The 19775-nt window shown below is 38.7% G+C and overlaps 1 protein-coding gene across 2 annotated transcripts in view; it reads right to left on the bottom strand.

Moving 5' to 3' along the window:
• CDC42SE2 (CDC42 small effector 2) overlaps positions 1-19775 on the bottom strand; it is a 352848-nt gene that overhangs the window by 270597 nt on the left and 62476 nt on the right. The gene's annotated exons all lie outside the window — the stretch shown is intronic.

Here is a 19775-nt window from a genome sequence, read left to right as displayed (position 1 = left end):
TATTGCCTACAGCCTACGATCATTAAGTCAAATTGACTTAATACAGAACCCGACACATACAGTTTCCTACCAAGAAATCACCCAAAAAAACCTGTCAGGCTCAGAAACCAAAAGAAGGAAAGAGACCAATTGATAATTATTGTGCACACAATATTATATGAGCCACATTTTCAGTGATGGATGGACACCCTGGTGGGTGAAGGCCTACCATTTACTTATCTAAAAATCTAGATATCTACAAACACAATGTTTTTGCCACAGTATTGAAAAAGAAGGTGACTCGTAGCCACAAATATGACTTAATTAATATATGTAAGCCTACACGTCTGACATGCACACCAGCACCAAAGATTAGTGCACATGAGGTAGGCTGCTGACAAAACTCTCAACTTGGGCACAATCAATGTCAAGCTAAAAAAATAATTAAAAAGTCCTGCTTTCAAGCAATACATTGAAGGGAAATGCCTCGTCACCTACAGATTCTCTGAAGTATAGTGATGCTAGAGTCTACAAGTACTTCTTATGAAAATGTAATCACTAGGTTCTACTTCAACTGCGGTATACTAGGAGTATGCTCCTCACGTCTCAAACACAGTCACTAAACTTTTTATGATATTCCTGCCAGGTAAAGCTAAGTCAACAACCTTATTCTCCACCCGATCCACAAGTAATGTATATATACACACATTTGTTCTTTTCGTTGAAGTTACTCATACTGTGGTCATTTGAGATAATTTAAGAGTGCACACAGAATGAAAACAACTTCAAACAATACTATTTGCAAGAAAATAAAGGTGCTAGAGAAAGTCTGTTTAGTTCATCACAAAAAGATTTTAAGCTACCGTCAAAGATCTTAAGAATAAGAAACACTTATCTAGGACAAGATAAAAAACGGTCAAAATCTACACTCTTCTATATCCCACTCAGGATTCACTGCTACTCTCTCAATGCACAAAATACTCTGGTAACTAAGGAGAAAAAAAAGAAGAAAAAATAAATAAATGAATAAATAACATTAAAAAAAAATCAACAAATTATTCAACAGTTACATTAACCCCTAAAAAACCAAGAGAGACTCCCGAGAGTAAGGATATACATTATTTAAAACAAAAAATGTTGTGTCAGAGCTGCATTATTCTACTGCATGCTTTAATAAAGTAAACAGCTGGAATATCCTAAACGTCTTATCCTCTAGTTTGAGTTCAATACTTTTGGCTGCCCTATACTCGTGTGCAGATCATGCATTCTTCTCAACATATTAGATGACTGGAAAAAGTATACAGCAGTTGCAGGCTTATTTCAAGCCTGATACCTCTGATGCCCAGACAACAGCACATTCGTTCATCCCCAATACAAACATATAGGTTAGGCCCACACAAGTATGTCATGCACGACATCTCCTTTATAAAGAAAGTAACCACAACGGACACAGGTAGAGCTTAATTTGAGCTAGTGGTTTGAGCACCGGTAATTAAATTTCTTCAACAGAATTTGATCCAGAGCAAGAGAGGGAAAGCACAAAAGTGAGGAAAGAGGAGAAAGACCGAAAGCAGCGACAAAGGGAGAAAGTGGGGATGAAAAAGATCATGCGAGAGTGAGATAAAGAGGAAGGAGCGCCTGGTGGTGGATTAAAGAGGCATGAGATGGAATAGACTGCACAGCCTTGATGTTCGTCACCACGACACTCTAAAACGCCGGCAGCCGGCATCAGAGCAAAACCTTGGGCCCCTGCACTTATTTTTTTAACAAATTAAGCAAAATACATAGGGCTATATTCACAGATATTCTCACACACTTAAGTTTAATTTAGCTACACCCCAAAAAAAACATTCAATGGTGAATCCAAGCAAGAGAGAGCCAGAAGGCAAGCATAAAAGTCTAAGGTTAGATGTTTGCCAATGTCAGAATAAATACACTAAGAGAAGCAATGAGAGTAAGCGAGGGAGTGAAAGATTAGTGAGTGAGAGGGTGCAAGAGAATGATTATGACAAAGATAGAGTAAAACTCATATCATATGTTAGAGTGAAATACTGGCGGGGCAGGATTGATCTATAGAAGTGAGGAGACAAATAAAATGACAAAGACAGTAAGAAAGTGACACAAATGCGAACTGCGTTAGAGTGATAACAGTGAGCGAATGAAACTGGGAGACGAGAAAATGAGCAACATGTGAGAAAAATAATCAGTGGTAGACAAATCGGAAGTAGACAATTATGACAATGCAAAGAAAATTAGATAGCAAAGGGGAAAAAAAGGAAATATGGAAAGGGGAACAAAGGGTGGGAAAACTGAGAAATAATTGGGAGCTAGAAGAAATGATAGAAGCGAGCAATGAGTAGCACAGTACTTATGTGTGAGCCATCCTTTGAGACTTACAGTGTGAATATCACACGTTACAGCCTAGCAGTCTCTACAGCAGACCTTGTGGCACAGGAACAAATGGGCCATCACCCTTACTGATTTACAGCCTCGCTGGCCCTATACCAGGAGTTAAGAAATGGTAATCAATGTATTTTGTAGCATGACAATCCTGAATGACCCTCTCCTGCCACATTCATTCTGGTGGACATACTCTGGCACGGTTAAGGGGATGGCTCTTCAAGCTCCTGTTGCAGGATTACATCGATAAGCTTTTCCTGACAGAGTTCCAATTATTTTTGGTGCAGCACTCTTCTGCTGATGCTCCCAACAAGCAAATAAACTATATGTCTGATGTCTTTCCTGTTACAGATAAGTGATAAACCCGAGTACTGTGGTACAGCTTGAAATATTTAGAATTTCTTAATCTCACTTTCTATGGCGTTTAGGTAAATATAGTTTAAGAAATATCCACCATTCAACATTTTTCTCAAATTGTCTTGTGAAAAATCCTGCCCATTCTCGCCTAGAAGTGGAAACTCACTCATCACTTGTGTGTAGAGAAAATAATTTAAGGTAGCATTGTTGGCCACAATTGGAAAATTCTGCTTGACTAATGGTCTTCACTGAAAAGATCAATGCTGTGGCTTAGCCATCCATCAGATTCATTTAGAACAGAGAAGCAAGAAATGAAGTGTCTCTGGGTTTTGGGATTCTAAAAAGCAAGTGCTCACAAGACAGACAGACTTTGTTGCAGACTCGAGGGAGTCCATTTTAGATATTAGGGGATACGAAACAGGATTTAATGTTTTTGAAGAGGTACACTGTGGTATTCTAAAGTGTAGGCCACTATTTCACGAGGAAATGCAGCTGTCAAAGCAAGACAAAGTGTTGGAATTCACTAGTGCCACCATCATTACAATGGGGCATTTTGGATGTTGAGCTGATGTGATATTTGCAGTAAACTTTAATCTACACATACGGTAAGAGTACAGAATGATTCCATTACTAGGCCATGGATTCAGAGTCAGAGTCCTGCAAGGCTGCTTCACATTAGCTCACGGCCTTATGTTTGGCCTCTTAAAATAATATACATATAGAAAAGGAGATTCAATTGGAAGTCAAATTTGCACAGTCAATTTAAGGTTGCCAAAACACAATTCCAATATGAACCGTGCATCCATCTGGCTATGTTGTGACAATTAGCAGAGAAAATCATTGTTGCTTGATTCAGACAAGGTCTTTTGAACAAATGGGCAAAGAAGCCAGAAAATCAAAGATTAACTATTTACTTTGATTCATAATGTGGCGTTTCTTTTAAATCACATTTTCTCTTCACTACTGTGGTCCACGGGAACCTCCAATTACATGGACAATTCAAAGAATAAAGGAATCCAAAACCTTTATAATGCCTGTATTATTAGTATTGCATCTTGTAAACAACAGTTTAAGAAAACGAAAGCATTAAGTAGAAAAATTCAGAATTACACCTTCTTGTTCAAAGGGCACACATAAGTTTATTGGCAATTTAGCAGTGCGAAATGCAAGCTCTCGCTAACTAAATATTTACCCACAAGTTTACTCTTTTGCCGCAGGCCCATCTCATTAAAACACAGGCACACAATAGCGAAGGCTGGATTACTAAACATTAAACAAACACAAACTCAGCTTATGAATGGGTTCAAGGGAAGTTTATGTTCACATGAGGTTGCGGAATGGCATCAAACGCAAACCCTATCACAGAAAAATGTTTGATGTGTTACATCAAAGATCCTCACCATTAAATGAGAGTTATTAATCAAAAGAGAATATCAGCAATAAATAGGGTATGGTGCGGACACATGATTCACTTGTGAAGCAGCATAAATTAGGTATGCTATTGGGAGCAGTCACAGAATCCCAGAGTGTAATATGGCCAAAAGCACCTTGGGTAGCTAAGTTCAGCTCTAGTTTAGGCTGACTCACAAATTATGTACCATGTCCTGCAACAGGACAGGTTACTATGAATCCTGTCGCTTTGTTTGTGAAATATGCTTTAACGAGACTACAGTTAAGAGACTGATTTTGGAGACTGATCCGAGAGACCTAGTGATACAAATTTCTATTTAGATTTTAACTCTAAACCACTAGGGAAGACTAAATGGGATCACTGGACTTGCAAATGTAATTGCTAATGCGTATTTCTCATTGTTCACATCGCCACATGTAAAAGGTTATCTCATAAAATGTTTTGCTCATGAGAAACTGCTGCTAACCATGCCTGGGTTTCAGTAGTAGCAATTGAGACTGTGTTTTGCAAAGACAGACATTGAAACAGACTACCAGAATCTTAACCATAGATAAATACCCCTTTATATCTATTTCAACCTGACTCTAAGCCAACTATTAAACTCCAATCTCCAAAATACTGTCAACAGAGCTCGAAAAGTAAATTAACACTGCCCTAAATTATGCAGACAGTAAGCCTCGTTGCATTTAGGAATTAAATGGAAGTGGAATTTTATGTCTGGAGCTATTATAAATCATCGAAAATTTCGGAGTCTGCATTTTGTAGTATGTGCTGTTGCACAGGATGTTTCCGTATGGAACTGCTTCAACAATTACTTAGAGTGGTTCAGCGGGTGTCTTTGAAGAGAGATGAAACTTCAGGACGTTTCCACCAGCACAGCCTCATTTTTGAAACACCGATTCCTTATTTTATTTTCGGTCTCCACTTCAAGGGATATCAATTCAATTATTAGTTCTGTTTTTATGGATGGAAGAACACAGACAACAAAACTTACCCTGCCTCTCCCTTCTTCTGCCATCAGCGCATAAACTTGACAAGAGCACCAAAAGAGTTGAATACTGTCTGGTTGAACATACTGCTTTACATCCATGACACTTTATAAGAGCTTAAGCATTTATCAGTGTGGTGTACGGATAACAGCTTTAGGATAGGACTCAAAACGTGTGCAAAATGATTACTGTAGTAACAAAATCACAACCCTGAGTAACAACCAGGGAGGACACGCTTTTAAATGCAGAACAATCATTTGCATCTTTTACCACATTCCCCACTCTGCACCTCCTTTGAGGCGGGATTACAAATCCATTATTTGAACGCAGACATTGATCACCTGTTATACTCCTTTGAACACTGCTTAGATGGTCCTTCAGCAAAAATTGCAGTCTGCACACCAGCAAATAATATTGGTTTTTTTCTTTTTAATTAACTAATTTATAAGATCTACATCTTCACTTTAAGGACTTCACATAGTTATTTAGAATAACATCCAACAAAACCATACCTCAAATCAGTACATTCCGATCAGATATACCACCTTAAAACTCCTATTAGTATACATAATTCAGAAATATTTGCAATAACACTAATAACACCAAGAGTTTAAACCTGCTTTTCTCACATGTTTTTTTAAAGTCAGAATTGATAAAGTTTGTATGTTAGATCCACATTTTTTCCATTTGTGCTTTCTATCAACATTTACTACACATATTTACTCTTCTATATGTCTAACCACGAGACACTTCTTTTTTCTCTTTTTGCTATTTGATGTAATGCTAATACATTAAATTTGAACATGCACTTTCTTCCGACATGTTGATTTTTATCTTTTTCTCAAACAAGCTTACATTAACTGGATCCAACAGTTAATACTCAAGGCTAACGTAATGGAACTTAACCATATATTCTTCAAAAGCTTGCAGAGTTCATAATACCATTTAACCAACCCTCCATTAATAAGTTACATTATCTATGTGCAAAAAATTACACTGAATCAAACTAACCCTCCTTCCCATTCACTCAAATCAATCAAACAAGAGCATATCAAAGATAAGAAAAAACTAAATGGATTTATTAATTGGTCACCAGTTGCATGAACCCTTATAGTCAAGTCAGGCTGGTTTCCCAATTCAACTAAAAGTCAAGATAGAAGTCCTACAAAATAGCTTGTCCTAAATTAAATTACTGATGAAGATCTAACAAACTGGGAAGTTCTATCCAATTGAAGTATGTAAAAAGTAATAAGACATTGTTTTCAGTCTTCAGAAAATACTGCCCTGTACTCATTTGTTCATGAAGCGTCCCATCTAATATTTATTTTTATAACTGCGATAAGGTCGATTATTAGTTGGGGTGGATAGTAATCCACCACAAATAATAAAGTTATTATTCTTGTTAGGTCAAGTAAAGGTTTCAGTAATTTAATTTGGAGTTCAACCCCTGGTAGCTATGGTGCAGAGCAGACGGGTTTAACTTGAGAAAATGTTAAAAGCATTTAGAAATACCAAAATCGTTAACCTAAGTTAAGTGTCCTATAACACTGATCCACAGCTGTAGATCACCAAACTAAGAAATAAAATCCAAATTTCTTTGCCCAATTAGAAGTTATAAAAAGGGCTTCAATATTCAAATATTGTAGCGCATGAACCTTATTGCAGCAACTTCGTATGATTACATTTCGAACGTTGCTACAAACATTGTTGTAACACTAAGTGACTAATCTAAGCAAAGTAGTCAAAACACAATGCTACGTGCCTTTAATAAATCACCTATTTCATTTTAAAATTACCTTATGACAAAAGTAAAAAAAACAATCTGGTTTAGCATAATGAATCATGTGAGTCTATAATGTTCATGATTCGGGGTAAAACCATAAAAATTCATACTAATTAAGACCGCTTCATATCATATTTTAATTTTGTTTTGCCTTATTTTCCCTTTTTCCCAACTCAATTTAAATAGACCTCCTGAGCACCACTTATGCCACTGACAATAACCATTAAAGCTCACTCATTGCTATTTTGTACTTAGCAATGAATTTCAGAAATTTTCCACAAAATATCATTGTCCCCTTGGAGACAGGCTTGTACTGCTTGTGGACATGTTTGTATAATATTTCGAAAAGATCCAAACTAATCAAAATTCATCCGTGATCAACTTACAACCTTAACAAACGATTTGTATTGAATTGTCCCATGAATTGTTTTTAATATGGCAAAATATTCACAGATATAATGCTGCTATCTATGTTACGGGATGCTTTAAATCCATTTTATTTTAAAAATGATGTATTGTACTGTAATTTTAATTGTTTTACTCATATGATGTGTTTTGATTTTACAATGTAAATGATCATACATTTGATCGAAATAAAAAAAAAAAAAAAAAAAAAATTATATATATATATATATATATATTTCTAATTAAAAAAAACTGTATCAACAGCCTTTTACGCTCTGTCATTAGGGCTGGGAAGAAGCAGACAATATGACAAATATTTTCCTTAAAATAGTTACAAAGACAACATGATGTCTCTTTGGACAATCTCCTCCAAGAGGGCAAATTAAAACGAGTTTGCAAATCTCCAAGTCAGAAGAGTAACAGCTTTAATATTTCTCTAGCCCTTAAGGATGAAATCTTTTCCCTAATCCGTTTATAACTGTTAAATGCAGCTTGAAAAAGGGATAAATCCCAAACCTCCACAGCCTTAAAAGTAGATATGGCCAAGTTAAAATATTCATGTGCTGCAGTGTTTCTGCGGTCACTTACTGCTTTCCACACAATTGTGCGAAGCGTAGATCTTGGATCGTTTGTTAGCTCATGACAGAATTTCAGGTATGGTCCAAGACTACTTATGCACTGCCTCCTAAGGCCCAACTCTAAAAGGATTTGAGCTGGCGAGGCCTGCTGAGGTAAATTAAACAGACAACCAAAGGTTCCTATAAATGCATTGTCTATTATTTTATCCTATTTTCCTCTCAATATCTTGACAACATACATCAGCGAAGAAGCATATTTAACAGCCATTACTTGCAGGAGTGGCTGAAGGGACAGGCCTTTTAAAGTTCCACAATGAAGAAAACGCAACAGCTAGTGTGTTGTTTCTTCTTAAAATTGCAGTATTCTGGTACTTAAATGAGCCTCTGGAGTAAAAAAAAAAATCAATTAAAAAAATCACCCCCAAGTATTTATGCTCTTACACAGATTTCTATGTAAAAAAGGGTAACCAGCCATCACAACGAAGCAGTCACCCCCCATGCAATTACAATGTGGCCGTTACAACGACCGCGTTGTAACAACGCATACCAAAGTACGACTTGCGGAGGGGGGGGGGGGGAGAAGGTGTTGGATTTAAAATCCAACACCTTCCCTACTGTCCGCACAGACTGGAGTTGGAATAGTAAATTATACTATTCCAACATCCAGCACCCACCTCTGCAAGTCGTTGTTCCGACTTGCGGGGTAATGGTATGCCTTTTTACAACGCGGTCCTTGTAACGACTGCGTTGTAATTGCATGCAGTGTGACGGCATGTGTGAAAAGGAGGCATATTCCTACAATAGTGGTGGTGAAGGTCTTCTCACTGATACAAGCATGGTTTTAGTTTTAAGATTGATTCTTAACCCATGATCAGCAGCATACTGAGCAGTTGTATTAAATGTTGAAGCCCAACCTTTGTACAGCTAATCAGCACAACATCATTAGCATACAGCATATATGAAGCATTAAAACCACTCCAATGTATAAAAACAGAGAATGTTTTGAATGCAGAACCCCCCCCCCAAGGCTCATATTAGTACCTAATGGATTATTTAGTCAATGTTATAAGCCCTCCAATTACTTGCCTTGTTGCCTTCCACAAAGTGCTTTTTGGAGTGCCTACATTTTGCGAATATTTTAGTTGAAAATAAACTGTGCTAACAAATTTCATGGACAATGTATGGGGCAACCCGGCGTCCCTAGGAACCTGGGTAAATATAGTTATCTAAACCATGGTTCCATGGGGGGAAGCTAATAGCCAATACTTCCCAGGCAATGTTCTTGTTTGTAAAATACCATCAATGTATATGTATACTCAATGCCTGCACATGCACGTGCATACAAGTATATGATTATCTATTAAACCGCTGGTCTTTCACAAACTTTGATTTTGCTCTAGACCATCTCCTTACAATTGCCTAGGACGCTTAGGCTATTTGCTTCCCTTGAGGGAACCATTGTTTAGCTTTGCATATAAACAATTTTTATGGAGCAGCTTGCTTATGTTTAGTTAAATTTTCTTCAGGAAACGTTCCACAAGAAAATAAATACAAGATAACTGTCCTTTTCTACCTCCTGATACACAGCAGTAGAGTTCACAAACCGCTTTCACCCAGATGGAAGGCTCGGTATCTAAGGGCAAAGAATTTCGGGAGACTGATACCGAAAATTGCCAGTGAGAAAGTGGTATATAAGTTGGGGTGGAATGATGTTCATCACAAGTAATAAAGTCACAATCTTGTAAGGTCCAGTCAAATGTTTCAGAAATGTAAACCTGAGCTCAACCCATTGTAGCTGTGGCACAAAGCAGACAGGCTTAACTTAGCGAAAATGTGTGTTAAGTATTTAGATGTGCCAAACATTTAAAAAGTCAACAAACACAACACAATAAAAATGTACAAGAAGAGGAAAATGAAATTAGCAAACTGACACAAAAGTGACAAAAATGCAATAAGAGAAATAAGAGATTAATTTTTAAAAATGTAAGTGAAAATGGCACCAAAAAAAAAAAAAGTGCCAACGGTAGACAATGGTCGAGGTATACAGAGATGTAGGCATGATTTGAGGCTGACCGCGATGCAGCGCAGGTCTGACACACAAAGTAGAATGGACCTGTTTGGGTCTGGAAGAAGGAAAGTTTGGAAACGTTATCAAGTATCAGTCTGAAAAGGGATCTTGTATTGGAAACTTTCCCAATGTGGGAGGAATATGAAATTCAATCAGACACTGTGGAATGGCTGGTCAATATTTGTCGCAGTCAGTCTCCATGAAATTCTGGAGCAGAGAGTTCTGAAGAGTTCTGAAAAAGTTACCAAATTTCTTTTGGTGCTCAATAAATACAGAAGCACACTACCAATGCCTTCACGACCTCCTGAGGAGCAGACAAGACTTTCGGGATGTCAAGGAAGAGGGCAACAGCAAAGTCAGTGCTGATCCATTTGCCCAGATTCCAATGTAAGTTGGACCACAGGACATCAGGAGTAACAGGCCCAACCCCCATGGTTCGGTACAGAAACACCTGCTTGCAGTGGTGGCTAATCCGCAATGGCGAAGGAGAGTTGCCCCACTGCCTTGCTCAGAGCCAGCAAATGTAAAATAAAATTATGCTCTTGCATCGTTATAATTTACATTTGCTGGATCTAAGCCAGCGGTGTTGGGAGGGGCGGGGTCGAGGCAAGGGAGGGGGGGTGAGGAGGGGGGGGGACGAGTGCTAGTGCACTCCACTCCCTAAGTGCTCATATGTGTTTGGCCGGCTGTCTCAGGCTGACCAAAATACACATATGCACTTAGATTTACTCCAGTCCAGCTGCATTGACAGCTAGGCTGGAGAAACACCACAGACACCCTGGTCTGAGCAGCTGCCCGCTCAGACCAATCCCTGGGCTGCTCTGCAGCACAGGGATTGGACAGGGAGTCTGCCCCAGGGGCTGCTAGGACCAGACAGTAAGAGGAGAGGCAGCGTGATGAGAAGCGACGATGGAGGTGGCCGATGGCAAAGGTATGTTTATTTATTTTTAATATTGTATTTTTCACCCTCCCGATTGACCCCACTACCCTTTATTTATGGCGGCCGCCGCTGCCTGCTTGCCTAGTGGCCCTCTAAAAAGGGTTCCGACAGTTGCCAATTAGGAGTTAACCAATGTTGTCAAACTTTAGAGATCAAAACACACGCACTGGTACCGGTTTAGTAGTGTCTCAATGTCAGAGTCAAAAACCAGCAACGTCAGTCCCGAAGAAATGGGGTGGTCACACCAAAAAGGGAACATACCTACAATGGCCCTCTCTATTTCCTGACCTGGTCTTGGAACAGCTTGGCACTTGGATTGTGAACACCTTAACACCTTCTTAGAAATACTGTTGGGAATTCAACAATTTCCAATAACAGACTTAGGCCAGGACACCAAACACTGCTGCAAGGTTGCAATAGTGTTCTGGCTGACTAACTCTGGGGACAAGCCATCCTTGGCATTAAGCTCTTCTTAGACCATGGAAATAATACAATTTATAAGGATGGCTCTTGATGACAATGGGGCCAAGTTACCCAAGAATATTCTAAGCTCATTGGCAAAACATTTAAAGACATTTTCAAAGGAAAATGCTTACTTTTTTTTCAGATGGGAGTTCAGATGACTCAAGTGACCAATCACAAACCTATATGAAATGAAAACCACATTAATATTAAATCAAGCTGTGGACAGGCAGATATTAAATGATTTTCACTTAGTATAATTTGGGTTTATTGACTCTAGGCAGCTATTGCCGTTAATGTCATACATGGTGCAGGCCAAAATGATAGTGGTTATATGTACATCGGTGTATGTTTTTTCTATTGTGTTTTTATGTCTTTCTTCCTTCAAAATTTCAATAAACAGATTTCAAACAATAAAAAGGATAGTGGTTACAATCGTGCAGAAAAATTCCAGTCTTTACATGTAACTTTTCATGGACAAAGCCGAGATGAAGTGATAATCATTGTGACGGAAATCTAATAAAAGAAACGGATTAGGGCCAATAAACATATCTATTCCTTAAAGCGAAATAAAAAATTGTTGCAGTACAGCATTACTGAATTTGCATATTGGAGTATTAAAACCCCTTATAAGCGATTTGTCTCAACATCAGCACCTGTGGGCAGCTCGGTTATGTCCCGTGAATGAGAAAAACAGGTAGCTTGCCCACAAACACAGCCCCAACCTTAAGGTAAGGAAACCAAGAGGTATTAAGACAATCTTGTGACTTACCAACAAGCCTATCTCAGAAATGACGGTGTCCGTGATCACAAGGTTTGCTTAACATAACAATTGTAATAAGCATTTCAACCAATCAAAAACTTTGGCTTGTGAAGAACAATGGAACCACTTATAATAAACTCAGACAGCTGAAGGTTTCTGGAAAAAAGTTGTAGTCCTCTGAATATATTTTTAGATGCTTTCACGGTGCAGAGCTGTTTTTATGTTTTTTATCTGGACAAATGGAGTGCACTAGTCTACAACCAATTTCTTAAACCTAAGATGACGTTCTACTCATCAGTAGGCATATAGGCATTCAATAAATCAATGGCTAGAAGCCACCTCACGTGCTAGACACTGGATTCCTTCCCACTGCCCCTAGTCAAAGACTGGCATGACTTTGCACCAACAAATACTGGGACAATCCCTTCAAGTCAAGTGCAAATCATTTCCAGTATTCAGGCAAAGGATATTAAAGTGTGGATAACACAATAGAAAATAAATAATGTCCCATCATATCATCCCTTTCACATAATATACATGAAAATACAAGTGCAAAAAGACTGAACAATTAGGTATATTTTATTGTCAGTTTTTATGAAGTCACTTTGGTAACCTGGGAAAGGCAACAATGGGTTGTTAAAAGGAGTTCATTCTGAGGAAAAAGGTGTCCAAACTAAAGGCACAGTTATCAATTGCAGAAAGATGCTTTTCAAATCATTCACAATCAATACTACATTAGAACGCGTTAAGTAGATAAAGCCACACCCATCTCAGCGGTAGTCGATATGGCACCGTCCGGGACAATAAGTACCAAGAGCAGGTTTGGGTGATTTAGGAAAGGTGAAAAGTTCTTCAGCAAAGGGTTTACTGAGGGCCAGTGCAGCTAACCGTACAGTTATTCAGTTAGGGCACAGAAATGTGAAAAGACTGTACATCATGTGAGCAGAGGCCTGCCAAACAGGAACAGGACTTTATTGGAAAGTGGTTAAGCAGTGGGGTGTGGCTCTGTGCACAGTACGAGGATTGCAGCGGTGAATTGTGTGATCTATACTAATTTGAAAAGTTTTGCTCTGTAAATATATACGTCAATTGTAGGTCTAATCTGGAGAAGAGGCAAAAACTCTAGAGCTCAAATACCGACAGAAAATTGGTCGCCTGTGGGCTACAAAAACGGTGAAATACTTTATACCAGTGATCTCACGAGGAAAAGAACCAAAACTAAAATCTGTGTGTACCAGAGTAATGTAGTATGGGGCGATAAGACAATCATATTTTAGTCACTAAAATCTAAGTGATTGTTAGTGGAGGATTACTCCAAAGATGGAGGGCAGCAGAGGTTGTGAGAATCACGAGTAAATTATATAATATAGTTTAATGAATACGGACGTGAACTCATGAGTTCCATTAAGTATACCCAATATAATTCAATAAATATGTCTGGGACCAAATCAGGTGAGCAATTATAAGCAGTATAAAGCAGTCAACCTGGGCGGGTATTATTTTATGCAAAAGGAAATGGGTAGAAAGTTATAGGCTGGGGGGCCGTTTCTAATATACAAGTATGTTTCTAAATCACTGAACATACTTAAGCATTTTTTTCATCATTGTTTAATGTTACGTTACCTGCATTGGTATAGTGAATTCTCACCACTGTATGCTTCCAAACCCCTCTGGGAAACTAGCTGCCCGTTTTGCCCTGGGACTTTACACGGTTGACATATTCTATTTCTCTTAACACGGACTCTCAAATAATTCGACTTTAGAATAATGTTGAGGGTGGTTGCTCCTGGGTAGTTCTTGGAAGCCAAGACAAAAGATTTACCCTAAACCAGAGGCACAATTAAGCAATTAAGCTCTTCTGTCTCATGTTTGTAAGCATATTCTTCACAAACATCCCCAAAGGTCTCAACGAAGACATAGAAATATCTCCTGCGCCGACCTGATTTAGGCCCACAGCTGGTGAACATCCACACCACACCTTTCACTAGGGGCTTGGGTTATTGACTTTAAAACAGCAAACATTGGGAATCCATGCAGTGCAATGCCGGTAAAGCTACTTTACGAAGCACCTGCATGAATTAAGATTATGACTCCTATACTACACCTTGGCCTTGGATATGCAAGTATTTCACTAGCTCCGCCATCCTGTGTGCAGACTTTAGGAATGTACCTCGTTAACAAAATTGGCCATTAATACAGCACCTAGAATTACAAGTTTTGTCTTGGAAGCGGAAGGGCTGGGTTATCACTTTATGCATGCAAAACATTAGTTTCTCAGAAATAAGCCATTTACGAAAAATACACACTATGACTATTTTAAATCACCAAACAGTACTCGACATCCAATGTTATGTCACTTTTAAATATTTGAAAACATTTAGCCCTCATTTGTGAGGGAAAATATGTCAACGTAATTGTAAATAGTCATCATTACCACTGCTTAGCAAACATAATCAAATTCGTTTTCTGAGAAATATCAATTTATAAAGCTTTAATCCGTTTTCCCCTCGTACAAAAACCATTCTGTGGTATAGATTTCAGCAAAAACGGTACACCCCATAGTACACAAGCAATAAAATAGAGCAACATGGATGTGTACTATTGTATTGCTCCAGTGCAAGATCTCTGTGATATGGCCCTTAATGTTACTGTAACCCGGAGTTGTAAACCAACCTTAAACTAGAATGGCTTCAGCTTCAGCAATGTTTGAAGACTCACTTGGGGTCATCACCTTGGTTAATGCAAACTTCCCCTATATTATCCTATTTAAATACTTGGGGGAAATTTAAAGGTGTTAGTTCTGGTCTCTACAAAAAATTTTCATCTCATCTTTTTTCTAAATCTCTTTCACATGATCTTCAATGTAAATGGCAATCTCGTCTCTCAGTTTCCTTTTCAGACGCCCAATGGGATCAAATCCTAGAAAATTTGCATAAAGGAACCCGAGAATCAAGGCTCAAATTTTGTCTCTTTAAAATATTGCATGATTGGCATTGGTCTCCAGTCAAATTACACAAAGCTGGTCTTCTCTCTCATACTAATTGCTGGAGATGTTCCAATCCTGGTTGTGATACTACTCACATTATTTGTGAATGTCCTAGTATACAAACCTTTTGGACTTACATTGGTACTACCTTGAGTTCCTCAATGCCTTTACAATTACCACTTACGCCAATTAACATCCTCTTGCATGATTTAGGTCACTCCCTAAAGTTTACGAAACCACAACTCCGTCTTTTTCATACCTCACTTGCTACAGCTAAAATATGTATATTACGTCATTGGAAGTCATCTTTGCCTTCCTCTCAGGAAGACTGGTTGGTAACTATGATGCAAACAGCCTCACATGAAAGAACGATTTATAATCTTCAGGATCAAGCTGATATCTTTCTCCAAACTTGGTCTCCATTCCTAAAATCAAAGGCTGTTGAATCCCCTGCTTACACTTTTACCAAAGCAGATTAATTAGTTTCCATTATTTCTGGTTATTCTGTCCGTTTTTACTTTTTACTCTGTCTCTTTTTCTCCTTTTTCACCTTTTATCCTCTTTTGCTCTTTACTTATCTCTTTCTCTGTTCCTCTTCCATATTCTAGAGCGTCCTCCTGTTTCTATCTAATTACCTTATCTTCGTTTTATTCATTCATACTTTCTGCACTTACTTTCTAGGATTTCTCCCTTCTTCTCTTTCATATAGGTTATCCTTCATTATGTATCAGTATATGTTTTAATTTAATTGTTGCTTCAATTATTATTTACTTATTTAAATGCATATTTGTATCATATTTATTCATCAGTAATTCTTTACACTGTTCATTTTAATATGGATTTAGCATCTCCTTATTTATTGATGTTAATGCTCTGATGTATTCTCATTATAAAACTCATTTCAACACAAAAAAACTAGAATGGCACATAACACCATGCCTTTAGAGGTTTGAGGGGTCACGATTTTGGAAAAGTGTTTTTCACGTTTTTTTTTTACAATCCTGTGTGTACATTACGCTGGAATCCGGACCCAGACCCATAAACAAAAACAAATCCATCAAATGAAATAAAAGAATATAACAATGTACGAAGCGTGGTCCCTTTTCTCTATGCTTATTCTAGGCGCTTTGTCTGCAAAGGGTTGATTGGAAAAGGATGCGGTCTTTCATCAGAAGTGTCGTGGAGCAAATCCGAGTCACAGCATAGGGTCAACCTACAAACTGAAAGTAATTCAATTGCTTGCTTAAAATATATTTTAACGTTACTGGTATCTCAGGAGGGACGGGCCAGAGCTTGCCCCTTTACTGCTCTCCCAACACAAAGTTTGCTCCAAAAAATCTACTAGCTCCACCTGGTATGAGGTGCCTACACTGCTTCGGAGAAGGCAGAATATGGAGTACGCGTCCTGTGATGGCTTAAGTTGCGGCAAGCCAAACAAGGCAGAGCCACGGTACGCTCAATCCCTTTAATCTGTATTCGTTATGTGTGGGGACTCGGCTTCTCAGACGGTAACAAGGAAAGCAATCAGCCAACAACCTTTTGTGCTTTGGCTGTACTGCCCCTGTGGAATCTTTCCCCTATGTTGGTATGAGCAATGCGACGACGCCACCCATAGAGTCACCCATTCCTTGTCGCTCAAAAGTTCTCCAATGAAGTTCTTCTATTTGCTTCAACCACCTTTCACAGTGATGCATGGGGGAGGGCCTTAGGCAGGATGGTGGAAAGGGCCTTATAGGCAGGATAGTGGAAAGGGCCTTATAGGCAGGATGGTGGAAAGGGCCTTATAGGCAGGATAGTGGAAAGGGCCTTATAGGCAGGAGAGTGGAAAGGGCCACCAAGGATAGCGCTGCTCCTTTTTTCGATCTGTCTTAACACTGCAGCTGTTTGCAATACTTACAGTTACCAATTCTTTAAAATACAAATAGTGTCGTCTTTGGCTCCATCCAGGGTAGTACTTGTTCACCTCATGCTATTGGCTATGAGATCTATCATGTCGAATCCTATCGAGTGCTTCTATTCAAATGCATTATTTTACTTCTCAAAAGTACACAAAATATTCACATATGCGATTTCATACGTGCATTGTATATAGAAACCAACCCTTTATTTTTTGTTTTTTTACCACGGTACACAGCACAGGTTGAGTGTGTAAGACGTTTGAACTGCTGCTTCGTACACATACATTTGCACAAACAAAAAGCACAAGTGCATCACAGGCAACACCAGTAAAGGTTTACACAAAAAGGAACGGATGCTTTTTACTAATGGAAAAAGGGTATCCAAGCACCAAAATATTATTTAGCTTGGGACACTGAAAATCCTTAGCACACTCTGGACACCTAGCACTGGGTAAAGCGAATAGGAGCGGCTAACAGATGTAAATTGCATTGGTGCATTTATTGTGTTAAGACATTAAACATAGATATCAGCGTTGTCAATGTTTGTCCCTCCCATGGAACTTCACTTGGGTAATGACATTGAAAGGGTGCTGGCCTTGATGGCTGCGATACCAGTTATTTATCCTGCTAGCAAGGGCAGAATGCAGCAACTTCTTGGGTGAGAGTACAGGAAAGCATCTGAGATGTCTGGAACACAACCAGAAGTGGTAACCATGCAGATGGGCAGAGTACACCGCTGCTCTCTAGAAATAAGTGCCAGAGTGAACCAAGTGGCCAAGTAACATCCGGGCAGGAACCACCCAGTGTGAAGGTGTCAGCATAGCCAGAACTGAGGAAGAGTGTCTAGACGTGAAGAGGGATCTCCCCAGATGTAAAAAGTGCCAACATGCTGAAGGAGGCACTAAATTCAAAACTGCCACACAACCCTACATGTGCACACAAACCTCCACCATCTACCTAGAAAAAAAGCTACATTTGAGGGCAGTTAAAATCCACAGATGGACATTCTGATGAAAAATTGTACAGGTAAGGCATTCCAGAGAGAAGCATGGTACAGAAAAAGGCCTACTACTCGATTACAGTTTCAGATAGCGCAAGATAGGGATTCACCAAAAGTTTACACATGAATGTGAGGTTTGGCTAGACCTATAGGGGTAAGTTTAGCATGTGGCAAGGGATGCGAACAATATACAATAGTTTTGATGCAGTCCTCTTTCCTTAAGGAATCAAACATAGGGAGTTTAAAGAAAAAGCGATATGGTCTCATGTGTGGACTGCAAAAGACATGCTGCTATAGGAAGGACAAGAAGAAAACCAAATTGTGCGCTCACCACCAGTCAGCACTGAACACGACCAACATAACACACACACCCCGACCACCTATTAGTCAAAAAACTGATATGCACACTCATTTGCATTTCAGGCATCACGGACTGTTGGGCCTGAGGAGTTCCACCAACTACTGTCTGGGTGAAAAAAGCAAGGATACCCTCCCCATTGTCTTATGATATTGTGGGACTATTCCTCATTTAATATAATATGTCCTTCAACATAATATATTAGCAGACAGATTACCCGTCACAAGAAGAAAGCCATTTATAGCACCTTCTACCAATATTAGGATACCAAGTGCTTTCTAAATCTGGGTGGGATTTTTGTACTTCAGTATGTAAATTCATAGAAAAACAAAATAATAGAAATCCACTTCTGAGAACCAATATATATATTTTTTTATGAAGGGTGAACTCAACCCTAATGTATTGGAGTGCTTTACATGAGCACCAGTTACATTACACAAGGACAATTTCATTTTCTGTAGGCACAGAGAGATTAAGTGATGTGCCCAGAATCACAGGATGTTCAGCATACACCAAGGCTCGAACCTGGCTCCCCAGCTCCAACGTCGGCAGCTCTGGCCGTTACTACACATCCTCTCCCAAATAGTCAAAATGTGATTTCGTGGAAAAACAAAATTAATAGAATATGTATGGGAATACTATTGATAGTTTGTGTATGTTGTTTTGAAGTCTTAAGCTGTTTATGTAGCTAATTCATAGAATGATGCATGGGTAGAAATCCCAGAAGATGGCATCAACATATCTGCAATAGCTGTGGGGTTTTCCCCGCATTTCAATATGTTTTCTAGAACCGATGATGGATCAGAATTTATTTTGAAAAGAGAATTCATGCCAGTGCAGCGATGAATCACTGGTATTGGAAAGGCTGCAACAACTCTTTGCATTAAATTAAACCATCCTGAAGTCTGGCAATTTTATGCACTAGAAAAACAAATTTATTTATCCTTCAGTCTTCTGAAACACAGACCAGGTTTGTTCCGTACGCTAAGCTCCGTACAAACTAATACCAAAAATGCAAGCAACAAGCATTAGAAAACTTGGCAAAATATGTTGTGGTAGATCTTCCCATAGAGGAGTGCAAAGTTTGTGAATTGGCTTGCTACGGCTTGAGGATGCCAGAACTGTTAGAATGCTTTAGTGTGTATTTTTAAACTTTAACCGATATTTTAGTCATAGAAGGTTCTTAAAGCACAGTTTATACATTTATTTCGCGATTTTTATTGCGCAAACAAATACCCGAAGGTGTTGGGCTGAGGACTTTTTTCCACCAAGGAACCTTTCTTAAACACTGTAGATTTTGACTTCCTGAATTTATTTAATAAAGATTCATGAAGCTACCCCTAAAAAAAAGAATGAAAAAAAATTAAGATATCAAAGTATTGTTTAGAATCATCTTCT

Source organism: Triturus cristatus, chromosome 2_1 (genome assembly GCF_964204655.1).
Source record: "Triturus cristatus chromosome 2_1, aTriCri1.1, whole genome shotgun sequence".
In the NCBI taxonomy this organism is placed as follows: Eukaryota; Metazoa; Chordata; class Amphibia; order Caudata; family Salamandridae; genus Triturus; species Triturus cristatus.
The sequence above is the reverse complement of the archived record's forward strand: the minus strand, read 5'-3'. Positions and strand labels throughout refer to the sequence as shown.